This window comes from Mastomys coucha, unplaced genomic scaffold (genome assembly GCF_008632895.1).
Source record: "Mastomys coucha isolate ucsf_1 unplaced genomic scaffold, UCSF_Mcou_1 pScaffold8, whole genome shotgun sequence".
NCBI lineage: Eukaryota > Metazoa > Chordata > Mammalia > Rodentia > Muridae > Mastomys > Mastomys coucha.
The window spans coordinates 41,203,502-41,209,319 of record NW_022196914.1 but is presented as its reverse complement, the minus strand read 5'-3'; the positions used below and the strand labels follow the sequence as shown (position 1 = coordinate 41,209,319).

At 31.4% G+C, this 5,818-nt stretch overlaps 1 pseudogene; it reads right to left on the bottom strand.

Annotated features, from left to right (window-relative positions):
- LOC116083905 overlaps positions 1-3,509 on the bottom strand; it is a 6,217-nt pseudogene extending 2,708 nt beyond the window's left edge.
- Positions 3,510-5,818: the final 2,309 nt, after the last annotated feature.

Sequence of the window (5,818 nt, the reverse complement as noted above, 5' to 3'; positions counted from 1 at the left end):
AGAGAGACAGAGAGAATGTCCCTGCTTTATGATACATAGTAGTGACTGCTTTAGCAGAGCTGTTTTAAAGAATGTGGCTCAGAATGTTTTCTTTCCAGATGATGACTGAGAAGCTAACTTAAAAAAATGGTGCCAGGTACCACAAGAGTAACAGAGCTGTGCTGTTTTCTGGGGTTTTGTTTTTTACTTATTTTTTTAATAGAGTGTGCTGTATGTCTCTACAATTTTGTTCAAATGACTGCAGAACCTGGAAAAGCTGTTGCTGCTATTGATGCATAACATACTGCTATTATTGGTCTTTTTATATAAATATAAATATAAATATATATATACATTTATATAATTTGAATTTTTAGAAACTTTAGCTGTTCTGTCAACTTTGGAAAAAAGTATCTCAGTTTACTGTGTTGAGTTGTCATTGCATAGAAATTAACAGCCATATTGGTCTATAAATGTTGAATTTAATTTTTTTTCCATTTGTACAGGGGTAACGCACTGTATTAAATATGTAAGGTCTTATCTACGTGGGTTTGATTACAAAAACTAATAAAGTATTCTCTAAATAAAAAAAAAGAAATAGCAAGTTTCAAAATACCAAAGAAACACTGTGTTAATTTTGAAATATTTAAACTAGGATAACCATGGAATGAGAATGAACTGTACTTAATAGACCTAATTTGTATTTATAAGGCTGGTGCTATAGCTTGAAGATTGCACTAATATTAGAAAATAGTCTGCCTGCACAATGAGGTATGTTAAGTAGAATCTTATGACTTAATTGTGAGAAGTATATTAATTTAATAGATGTAAAGTCAATAGCACTCAAATTACCATTTAAGTAAAATCAGCCTTTATTCTTATATTCTACACTACTCAAAAGGTTGAATAAAAAATGATTTTCAAAGTGAGTTGACAGTGGTCACATTTCTTTTATAATCAGATGCCAAGATGATTACACACACATCACATTTATAGAGGCCTTCTCAAGTAGTAATTTCTATAATGCTGGTTTAAAAAAAAAAGTAGAGATGTGGCTTTTTGAGTACAGGTTCTCAAAAATGTGCAAAGCTGGAATGTAATTGTAGGCTGTATTATTAACTCAAAGGCTGGCATCATTTCAACATAAAAAATAACAGTTATGGGAATGAGGACCCCCTTCTTTAATCATGAAAGAGCTTGTGTATGGATATTATGAGGGATTTTCCCGAGTCTTATTCTTAAACAGATTACACTATTCAAAGTCTCAAAGAATCAAAATCGTGCTCAGCTGGGGCAGTCAATGTGTAGTCTAAACATGTGACAGATGCAGAAAAAACTTCAAAGATGCCATTACAAATGCCTGTGGAGATATTTAAGGACCAGATGCTACTGTTTCATGTCTTCAGCAGCTCTCAATGTGTCCTGTGATCACCTTCCAAAGAGGAGGTGTGGCTCAATGTGGTGAGGAACAGAATGCCACCTAATCTTCTTGCTGCTGTTGCATACTTGCTGTATGCCTAGGTATGAAGGCCTGGGAGTCATTATATTTACAGGAAAGAAATGCATATGAATTTACTCCTCCTTATGAATACAGGAAGGTGCAACTGCAGAGAAATAGGCATGTGATGTATCCTATCAAAACTCTCTGAAGAGAATAAATAATTTATTGTTGTGTTTGACCATGGAAACACTTTTTTTTCTATAATGTTTCCATTTGCTTAGGCAATAAAAGATGTAATAAATGTATTCATTATGATAAGCATCCATTTTTCGTTTTATTTTGGTGTCGAAATAAATTACTTAGAAAAACATATTATTAAGGGTTTGCTCCATTTTCATCACTACCAAGTTCTACAAAAAAACCTAAATCATATTTTAAAGATGAATGACACTTCAGATGAATGCAGAGGTAGGAGAACTCAGATAAAATCTGAAACCAGTACTTGCTTTTATTTGATGTTATTCTTTTACTTGAAGTAAAATTTTTTTCTCCTTTCAATATTTAAGAACAACCTCTTTATGTTTATTATTTAACTAGAGCATAGGAAAAATAGAGACAACTTTTACGAAATGTGATATAGCAAATAAAACAGGTTAGATCATTTGGGTTGACTGGTCTAATTATCCCCCCTTTCATCACATTGAAAAAGTAATTCTGTCCAGAAGCATTTTGTTTATTATATCCAAAATGCATTCCTAGCCTATTTTCTATTAAATCTGACCCATTAAGAGGTTATTTTGTTAATTTTTGAATTGAAATTTGTAGTTTATTATATAATCTCATATACATAATTATCTCCATGAGAAGGGATGGTTATAAGTGGAAAATAAATAGCAAAGGATATTTTTCTTTCTAATGTAAACATCTGGCAGTAATCCTTGCTTACACAATTAATGGGCATTTAATTGGCAATGATCAGTTTATTGCTGCAATATGAAGTGAATGTTTCCCCAGGAACAAACAGCTGTTGCAAGAATTTCACAGTGATTTAGCAAACACCAGGTGATAGTTGTATCTAGAATAAACTGCTCATCTCTCTCCAAATTGCAGCTCAATAAAAATAGATGAACTAGGTTAAAAGTAGCAGAGCCAGGCAGACTTCTCAGTGGACAGACTTCTCACTGGTTTTAAATTCTGTATAAACCACAATTTAATAAACAACTGTTAACCACATTTTATGGTGTCCAAATTCAAATATAAAAAGATATAATTTTTCCAAGAAGGAAATATTGAATTATCCTTGTATCAATTGATATAAACCAAATTTCTGTACATTTTTAAAAGACAGAAAGGTTGATGAGGCCTTTTTGTATTCTAATATTTTATCTTCTTAAATTCTTAGAAAATTTGCCAGTCACAATTTTGTTTTATTAAAAAGTTATTGAAATAATTCAATAGTTACAGACAATTATAATTTTCTTAATAGATTTTATTGAAATCTCTAGGATTAAAATGTATTACTTTTTAATTTGCATGGTGTGTGAACTGCACTCCATTAAGTTTTAAATAAAAAGTTTTTCATTTTTCATTATACATTCTTATTACTAATTTAATAAAATGATAATAGCTATGCAAACTTGTGTTACTGCTCAGGTTTTGGCATAGATTAAATTATGCATTTTAAATGCATAGACTGTCATATTGAGCTATTTCATAAAGCTGTGTTTCATTAGTAAAGAAAGTAATTCTGCTTTAACAAAAATGTTTCTATTTACTATATTATTTAGCATTAGCTCATGCTAGAATATATGAACAATGAAATCAAATGAACAAAGCATCAAAGGTCAATTTATAGAATACTGCTTTTATTTTTCATGTATGTATTCTGCAATAATTCATCTCCATGACAAAAGCAGACAATCATCTTCTATTGTGTCTTTCTCAATACAATTACCATTCTTGATGTAAGAAAGGAAAGCTGCCTAAGAAACAGGAACAGTTTCACATGTCCCGATCAATAAACTGACCTTTCTTCAAACAGCCTTTGCTCATCAAGATGACAGTGCAGTTTTGTGTTGAACTTATCCATATTAATATTAAATTATTAAGTCGCATTGTTCTTCCTTTTTCATTCAAGAAAACAACAAGAAATAAGAGAGCTTTATAAAGGAATGCTTTCATGTACTTCAATGACAAGATTTTGTAGCCTGAGTGTTGATATCCTATCCGCCTAAAAAATATCACAGTTAGAAAATAAGAATTTGGTTTATGTATATCTTAAAATCAAATGGTACCTATGGGCCATGAAATATACATGGTAAAGTTATGCAAAGATGACATATTTAAGAATCCAGTGTGCATGGCATTGATCCTAAAAAAAAAAAGATGTTGTGTTGTAGAATATGTAAAAGTAAAACATAAAGAAAAACTCACATGCATTTGTCATAGGATAAATTCTGAAAATTTGATACTATGTAAATAGATAATTTCTATAGTTATGTGAACATTTGTAAGAAAGTGATGTAGGAACCATGTAGTTGAGAGATTATGGATACAAATACATTCTAAGACCCCATGCACTATATTCAACATGGATAGAAATTTTTACATAAAATAAAACATTTGGCAAGATTTCTAATCATTGAAATATATTTCACATACATATAGTTTATCTACATGCTATTCTTAGCTTTAATTTCTCTATCAGAGCTCCAAGAAAATTGCAATTCATCCTGTGTTACAATCATCCCTATACCAACTATCTGAAAACAAGACTAACTTAATTTAAGTTAATCTTAAATGGTACTTATTAATGGTACTTATATAATCAATGACTTCAAAATTTAGATGACTTTAAAAATCTTTGAAAACTTTCATTAATTGTATTTTCTTTTCCCTCATTTCTGAAGGATTGAGGCTAGGCCATTACATGTCTCTATAGAGTGAAATCTTTTGTCACATGAATGCAATACAGAGAATACTGCTCAAGGATGCGTTTCTATATAGGAATGAAGATAGTCCATGATGCACAGGATCAAGAGCCAGACAGCACAATCAATTATACATAGTTATTTAATTAGAATTTATTAACTGCTCATAACAGTAACTACTTTCCAATGTACAGTGAGATCACAAGTTAATCTTGGAGAAATAGCATTCTAAATTTGATAGTTTAGGAAATTATCATTATTTTTAACTTTAAATAGTTGATTTAAAGTTGCTATAAAAGTAGTTCTCTAACTGTAAGCACTAGTGTCATTTTAGTACATTGTACTGTTAATATTTTAATGGAATGTTATTAGGTCATATTAGACATTAAACAGATTGTTAATTTCCCCCTTTCCTATCTTCAGGAATCTTCTAATTCACCTTGATTTTGTTCCCAGTCAATGAAATAATGAGCTATCTGTTTAGAAATCTATTATGGGCAATCAGCTCCTGTGAAGGATTCTTGAATATTTACACATTACTCCATTCATTTCAAAGGAAACTTTTAAGCAAACTCTTGTAAGTAACCTTTTGTTGGACATTTCATTTTTATCTTATATCGTCCTTAGCTATAGTTGTTGAAGAAAGAAAACTCAGAACCTTTAATGAGAAAATAAAACTTTCATACAGAGACTTCTGTCTGCCATGTTTTCCAAAACTACTACTTCAAGAAAGTCTTGGTTAGGGAACCTAGTGTCTTCTTTGTTTTCATATATCAAGGAATAGTAGCTGCTAACAATTATCTTTTACTATCTTTCCAACATCTCTGACCCATATTCCTGTCTCCCCTTTCACTTGTATTTTGGCTCTTTCTCTTCTTTACAGAATGCAATTAGATCTGCTATTGTGCAAAAATACTATCCCTGGCATGTCTTGACAGACAGAATATCGGTCCCAGCACATTTGCATCAAGTGCCAGTTTAAGAACACTTGGATTTTCTTGTGTTGCATACATGCATTGCTGTGATCTGAAAGCCCTGACTGTTTTTCTTAGTGAATGTTCACTGAAAAGTCATTGCTTAATAACAACCTATGAGTGATTAACACTACCTATCATTGTAGGGACATACACTAGAATCATTCTACTGAAAATTGAACTGATTTTTAAGAAAATATAGACTTGCAACTTCAGAGCTGCAAAGTGTTTCATTTTTATTTTGGATTGCAGGACCAATAAAATGTTCTTTGCTATGCTAATCATCCCTGGCAATGACAACTTACTCTGAGATTGTGGCTTTTCAAAGAATTTTGGGAGGAAAACAAAACCTGAAGTTGTGATCACATGCATGCACACATGTACACATGCACGAGCATGCCCAGGCAAGCATATGCATTAAAAAACCATATTAAAGTTGGCAGATTCATTCTTATGTGCCCTGCTATAGTGCAGACTTTCAATTCTGTGAAAAG